Source organism: Dromaius novaehollandiae, chromosome 6 (genome assembly GCF_036370855.1).
Source record: "Dromaius novaehollandiae isolate bDroNov1 chromosome 6, bDroNov1.hap1, whole genome shotgun sequence".
NCBI classification, from domain to species: domain Eukaryota; kingdom Metazoa; phylum Chordata; class Aves; order Casuariiformes; family Dromaiidae; genus Dromaius; species Dromaius novaehollandiae.
Genome location: NC_088103.1, coordinates 47,419,765 through 47,427,850, shown reverse-complemented (window position 1 = coordinate 47,427,850; position 8,086 = coordinate 47,419,765).

The window sequence follows — 8,086 nt, the reverse complement described above, 5'->3', positions numbered from 1 at the left end:
GTTGTAAGGTAACCGACGTGCATGAATTTAGCTGTTGCTAAAAGCCACTGCTGGACCGATGGAAAGGCAGTAGCTCAGGGCCCAGCGCACCAAACGGCAGGAGAAGGATGTCATGCTGCAGCTGGCCTGTCCTTGGCTCCTGTCTTCCCCTGGAAGGACGGATATTTCCCTCTTGTCCATTTAAAAGCAGTAGCAAGGTTGGGAAAAATGAATTAATTCAGCTTGGAGAAACAATAGAAGAGGAAGGCAGTAAGGCAAAGAGGCACATGAAGGATCTCAAGAGCAGAAGGCAGCAATATTTTCAGGGATTTATGTGGCACTAAAAGGGATGTATTATGGCAAGTAGATGAAAGGACATATTATACTGCCATATTTGATGCATGGCCACATAATCACACTAAACTGAATTTTGAATAAGAATGGAAGAAGATTCCTGTAGTCAATTGGAACTACAGGGAGAATTTAAATAGTAGACCTAATAATCTGAGAAGGAACTGCTTTCCTTAGTGGCATGGGGTTAACATTGGTACTCCTGAGAAAGAGAGCAGGTCAAATGAACACCCAAAACCCGGCTGCACTTCGTGGCACGACTGTCCCAGCACTGGGTCATGTCTGGCTCTGGAAGAGGCATGCCACTTTCGGAAAAGCAACACCACTTTCTGCAGGACCTGGCCCTTTCTTTGGAGACCTCCCGGCCCAAGGTAACCAGACGTGTCCTCTGACTCCATTTGGGACCCCCAAAGGAGGCCAAAATCTCAGAGCGAAACGCCAAACTTCATCAGTTTCACCTGCGTCGTCCTCAAATCCGTGCCAAACCATGAGTTTTGCATGATTAGGCCAGGTTCCCTTGAAAGGCTTGTGAACCAGAGCAGACCTCAAAGAAAGCTGGTCCAAGTCTCACATTTGTAACAAAGCTCAAAACTGGGGAATTTAGGGCAGTTCACGTCAAACATTTCAAACAGTTCCAGTGACATCTAGTGGGGAGGAAAACCCCTGTGAGTGGCTCCAGCCTTACGGAAAAATCCCATTATCCTTTATTTTCTTTTAACCCACTGGGCAATAGTTTCCTGTCAAAAAAGCTCAGCTGTGGTTTGTGTGCCATACACCCTGATTGAAAAATAGCTTCATAGTCCACTGAGAATTTTTCATTTCTGGAAACATTTCGTGTAGTAAGGACCATTTGGAATTTTCTCTGGGACATTCCACTATACCTAAAATAAACTCATGGAAGAAGGTCACAAAGTCTTAGGGAAAAAAAGAAAAAAACTCTCAGAAACCTAAATTACTCAGAAAACAACAACAAAAATATCACAGTCCAATACTTGCAACCGTATCAGATATAAATGTAACTAAATATAGCTGAAGTGATGTAAAATTAGACTGGAAGCAAATCCAGGTCATCCTTCTCCCACTGCCTTCTCATGCCTTCTTCTGCACTGCCTCCCTCCACACCTCAAAGACACGTTTTCTTATTGAACGGGTTCCCGAAATGAAGGGGGCCTGCGAATCCCAGTCACACCTGGATTACTCACGTAGGAAATTTTTTCTTTTCTTTTACTCAGAATGAGCAAAAGCTCCTTCAGAGGCACGCTTCTTCTAAATTCCCTCATATACTTTCGTTCCCTCATGTTGGGGTACGACGCGGTGCTGGCCATGTTATTCTTATTTAAATAACATCGTCGCTTCAGGCGCAGGAGATACTTCTCCATCTGGCAGCCACCGCCTTCCCCAACGAGGCAGGAGCATCCACAAGGAGCAGGTTCATTCGCAGAAGTCCGGCACCGCGCTAATGAGTAAATTATTAATGCTATTAGAGAGGTAGCAATGCAATGATGTTCTGAATTGGGATCTTTGGACTCAGCTTATTCTAAATTTTCAAAATCAATACCTGGAAAATAAATGCAGCATTTCCTCCCAGCAGTGCCGTGGGCGCTGTTATACCGACCTGTCACTGAAGGATTCCCAGCAGGCCCAGAAGCATCACAAACAAGAAAGAGTGCTTACATATTTTGAAGCTTGTCCAACCAATATAAGCTACTTGGGTTTGCAAAATTTTTCTGAAAGTTTCACAAGAACTTAGTTTCTCCCAAGTTTCCAGTTCTGCCCTCGATCCTGGCTGGAGCCTGGACCTACACCCACGAAGACGTATTAAAAAAGAATTAGGAACATCATTAGCCCTGATTGTTTTTAAAAGTTTCGATTTTATTTTGCAATAAATTTTGGATGCAGGCTCTAAGAATCATGTTCCTGTGACAAGGGCAGCTGTGTTTCAGCAAAGAAACTGCAATGAGTCACCGCTTTTCTTTCGCTCTCATTTTTGTTTTCCTTAATCCGAAAAAGAAAATAATAATCTAGACTGAAAAACACAAGCTTTGCTCTTTGCGGATGGGAAAAGCAGAAAAGTGCTGTTCCCAGGTCTTGCAACAGACTCTGTGTGTGAACACAGACGCTTCACTTCGGCTCACGGCGTCCGTCTGTCCATCCCGCAATGAGACTGGGCTTGCCATGGCTGACCGATGTCCTGCAAAGCACTTGCTGATGCACGAAAAACGGGCTTCTTACATGATGTGGAGCCTCCTCCTTGCTTTCAGATGACAAAGGCAGCTAAAATTCATTTCAATAGTTTTACAAACTTTCTCTTTGCCAACATGGATCATTGTTTTAGATGCCGTAGAGACGTTAGCCCCCCATCAGATGTGGTAAAGGGTGTGTGCTGAAGGCGGGCAGAAAACTCTGAAAAATGCTGGGCTGCCTAATCCCTACTTCATCACAGCACATGAACTCAAAATTAATTCCTGCTTGTAAATCACTTTGGGATACACAGAGAGAAGGAAAAATACTTAGTATGTTCTATTTTTATTTCCTCAAAAATTCTTGGAAAATGTATCTTGTCATTTTTCATTTGAAAATCGCTGTTTTTTTCCTTTTCTTCTTTTTTTTTTGCTTTTGTGAAATCCTGAAAAATGCATTCTCTTCAAAATTAACTTGGTTTCGTACAAAACCAGTTTTTGCCAATGAAAATGCATTCCATTTAGCAAAGATACGTCTTGCGCTCTATTGTGCTTGCGAAGGCGTTAAGGTCAAAGGGCAAATTTCACTTAGTAGCAGCCTGTTTTCATGGGCTGAATCTTACATGCTTAGCAGTGTTTGGCCACAACTGGGAGAGACTGGAGAGAAAGGAAGGTCAGGTGGGTGTCTTGGGAGAAAATCAGAGAGAATTACTATAAAATATGTGCAGTTAAGTGAGAAAATCAGCATCTGCTCGCTGTTTGTTTTCTTTCTTTTTTCTGGAATCAGAGGAAATATTATGAGCACATTGTTTTCCGTTTTGTTCTAATTCTGAAGGGAGCAGCCGAGGAGGAGGAAGGTGGGAGCTTGGGGAAGGCAAATATGAGGCTAGCATCGACAACAGAAGCCGTAACAACAACGCTGTTTTAGTGATGACTTCAATCCCGTGGAAGATAAATTAGGTAAAGAGAGAAACACACCACCTTTCCACTTTTCTATCAGCCTCAGTTACAAAGCTCTTCCATTAAAAGTTCCTGCGGTTTCCAAGTGAAAGAAGGAGTAATGGGAATTGTCACGGACATTAATGGCAGTAATAGCCGGCTTCCCCCACTGACACTGCTCAGGGCAGCAGCAGCCAAGGGTCACGTTTTGTTAGTTTTCTCATTCGCATTTTGGAGATACGGCAGAAGACTTGGCAAGATACCACCATGTACTAAAAAAAAAAAGAAAAACAACAAAAAACCCCAAACAACTTCAGCTGAGGCAAGGCCAAGGCCAGGAGCCTCGCTGGCCAAGCGGAGCTCCAAGGGCTTCTCCGTGGCCACCTGAGCACACGCACGTGCAGAGGTGGGTGGCTTACACAGCTGGAGCTTCTTCTGCAGGAGGGCTGGGTGCTACCACCTTCCTCCGCCCAGCCCCAAGCCGATCTTGCCTTTCCGTGTCGTGACCCGGAGGGCTTGCGAACTATGGAGAGGATTTGGGGCATTTTATGGGGGAATGACAGAAATCATCTTTCTCACAGAGTCTGCCTCTAAGTGTTGACAAATCATTAAATAAAATATTTTGGTTACCTTGTAATTATGGTTTTGCAAGGGCACTGTTCATCCCCTCCCACCTCCCTTGGCTATGCTCTCCACTGATGAACAGATTTCCAAAATCCCTCTCCTTTGGCTGTTTCTGTTTTATATTTTTCTATCGCAGCAGTTACTCTTGTCTGACTTAGTTCTCCCGAGCCTCTGACTTACTGCCCCTCTCTCACTTCTGGAAAAGTTTCTCCCGCAGCCTGTTTCAGAGTGATTCATTATAACCAGCGCGGAGAATGCAGCTGGGAGTGGAAATCTCTACCAAGTGTGCAGAAACTTTGAGAAACTGGAGAGAACACTTAAAAATTATAACACGCCTGGATGTCTCACGTCAGCGGCACGGGGAACCTGGAGAAGTTTACACCTGCTCTATTCCTGGTCTGTTGATGTTTGATAGCTGTGAAAAAGGGAAGTTATGGTTTTCGACGCAGCCCGTGGCATTCATCGTGTCTACTGTCCTTCTGGGGACGGCGTCAAGTTCTCGTGTGAGGAGGACCACCATCCAGCCCAGCTCGGTTTAGGACGCAATACAAAAAGCACAGGGGAAGGCGCTGCACTGCCCTGAGGTCCATCCCTGACATCGCAGCTGCGTCCAGCCCCAAGCTTGGTGCTACCGCAGTGAAAAATTCCCGTTTCTCTTCTTGCGGTATTTCCCCTGTCCTCCCTGGGACGCAGCCCTAATTGGCAGCAGAGAGGAAAAAATACCCGGCTTGCCGCCACTGCTGGTTGAAGTGTAAGGACACATGCTATTCGATTAGGCCCCTCTTTAGGGCCATGTCCTAGCACTTAACTTTAAGCTTAAGGTGCCACCAGCTTCAGGAAGATCTAGACCATTTTAAGTGCTCTCCTGATAGGTACTTGCGTGTCAAAGAGGGTGCTGATAAGGACATGGACTAAAATTAGCCCGGTAGCTAAGGACCTTGCCGGTGTTAATCTGTAAAGCTGTTTAAACACGGGGTCAAGAAATCTTTTGCGGGTGTTTACATGAACACAGGTATCTACCGCGCTCTTCCAAGCCGACGAAGCAATCACGGGGACGGACACGTTTCCAGCAAGCGGCACAGGGGGATTCCTCCTCTCGCCCCACTTGAGTTGCTCTGCCGGGCTCTGAATAAATAAATCCTCAAGTGGGCTCTGATCCGTGTCAGTCTCTGGATTGTCCGGTCACAAGAGACGGTACCTTTGCTTTTCATGCTGAACCATACTGAGTGCAGACACGCAAAAATGATGTCAAAGAGGTAAAACAAAGAGTATTGTATTTGGCCTATCTTGCAAAAAATTATGCATTGAAAAAGAATACTGTAGAAGTAGAGTAAGTACAAAATACACGGGGAAGTGTCTTGTTGCTTCTCCGAGACAAAGGCAGACAAAATTAATCAGCAATGATTTGTGTGCCAGAAAATACACGCTTCTGCCTATTTGTGGCAGATTATTGCCAAGGAAATAGTTCCTCAATATCCCAGGCACATTCCTGACCTGTATATTATGAAGTTATTTCTGCTTTGTGATTTGTAACCTGTAAAATGCCTGTGATCTTAATAAATGAGAGCTTGTTGCCTCCTGAAATCCACTGCATTTCATCTTTTGCTTTCCTCCTTTGGCAGTGTTGTTATTTAGACCGAGTTAACATTAGTATTCTCCCTGAGCATATACGGTTCCACAAATTCAATACCATCGCTGCGAGCTAGCACCCTTAGGACATGGTGACACCATCCATATGACATACGATCACGGGTGGAAGCATAGCTGGAGGCGTTGCGGAAAGCACTGAGGATTTCCCAACCTGTACACTTTTTTCCCCCCACAATGAAGCGTAGTGGACTTCTTTAATTGCTTCATCAAGCCTAGTCCCATGGCTAGTTGTAGAAACTTAACACTAAACCCACAGAAAACTAGTTGCACGGGGCTAGCTGTCCTATCCAAAGTCTTCACTTCATAGCACGACTCTGATCGCACAAGGCAGAGCCTCGCACGGTTTTTTAGGAAAAAGGGCCTCATCCTTTGCGGATGCTCAGCAGCGACAGGGACAGCAGCGGCAACAGCCGCAGCAGCAGCAGCTTGTTCAAAACCGGACCCAAACCAGCTTCCTTCCAAAATGCAGCCAAAATGCAAAAATCAGCATTAACCCATCACACAAATTGCCCCCATGCCTTTCGGGGGCTTAGATAAGAACAGGTAGCACAAAAAAAGGCGACCTGCCCTCCCTCTTAGGAGCTAAATGATCTCAACAGTAATTCAGCAACCATCTCCCCCAGCCGTTGCTCGCAGGGGCAAGGCACGCGTCTTTGCGAACCCTCACACATTTTGGCCCTTTACACGATCCAAATTATTTTGTCCAGTTTCAGCTTGTGACATTTTCGAGGAAAGGGAGCATGCTGCAGTATTACCAGGAATAACACCCAGGGATGGGGTCTGAGCGCGAGAGCTCGCAGGCTAAAACGCGGCAGCGTGCTAGGAAGAGGGGCATGTTTACCCCCAAATCCGTAAAGCAATCCCAGCCTCCGCAAGCTCCGAAAAAGCCAGACATCTCCTCAAACTGTTTTACGAGTGCATATGGCGAAACTGCAGAAAATATAACTGTTTGTGAATAAAATGGAAATTAGTGCTGTTGTGTTCACCTGTAAGTTTTTCTTTAAAGCCAGTGATTGCATTTGAAACCTGCAATTCTCAACAAAAAGAGAAAAGTTCAGTGCTGATTGCTGGATATTTGGACCTCCCAGTGCAAACATTAACTGGCTGAGAGGCACTCTGGAATGTAATGAAGGAAACAATACCGGGAAAGGAGCCAAAAGCAGAAACACTGGCGCCGGGAACCTAGGGATTTGCCTCCTAGTAATAGGAGCTGAACAAGGCCCAGCACTTCTGTTAGGCTGGAAATGACATACTGTGATCCTTGACTTAGCCAAAGGGATTTTAAATGGAGGAAAGAGCTGGCAAGACAAAATCTCCTGCACTTTTCACAGTGTTTTCTAAAACAAGCAAAGGAAATCAGGAGAAAAGACTGTAGTCTATTACATTTGATCCAGTTAAGTCAAGAGTGGAAGCTTTTTAACTGCTGTTATTATTTTTTATACTTTCTCATCATGTCACACCACCCAGAAAGCACAGACATGAAGCAGAAACCTGAGACGGCTTTCGGTGGGGAAGAAGGGCACCCCAACATCGCGTTATTGACAGCAGGGCTGAAAAAAGTGACAGCTGCAGAAATTGTACAGTTGAAGTTCAATTCCCAGGAGCGGGAACAATATACTGATGGTATTAATTCCGTTTGGAATTGTTAAAATAAGAAAAGGTTATGGGCTGAGGAAGGGACCTGATATTTTTTTTCTTGTAACAAAGGCGAACCTCCCTTCTTCCCTGGTGTCCTTGGACTGTCATCTCCAACCTTTTGAAACTGTATCTGATTATCCATGTGGCAATTAATCATAATTAAGCAGGCTTGAGATTTGGAAAGGTACAAAGAAGGTGGCTATAGATCTGGCTTTTGTCCTGAGTAACCTCTTTTTTTCTTTTTTGGCTGCTGAATCCTGCGTTTGGAGCCATGAGAGGGAGCACTGAAAAACTGTGAAAAAAAAAAAAAAAGAGAGAGAGCGAGAGAGAGAGGCAGAAAACCGGTGAGGCAGTGTGTATGTGTGCGGATTTTAAGATCAGAGCCATAAGCATCCTGGTCGTTCTTTCTCTCTCTTTTTGGACCTCGCAGTCCCTAGAAACGAAGTTCCAGCAAACTTGGAACCAGTTCGTTTCCAAGAGGAAGCTAGGTAACAAATTACCTTTCTAATGCCAAGTGATTTGGATCCATTCTTACAAACCAGATTTTTTCAATTTATTACAGGAAAACATTCAATCATTATATGCTGGCACTCTATCTGGGGCACATGGAATACCATTCTACCCACTCCGCCCACATCCAGTTTTTAAAGGCTTAGTGAGCCCAGAATGTCTTCTTATTAAATGTTTTATATATTTATAATTAAAATACTGGGCTGGCATTAGAA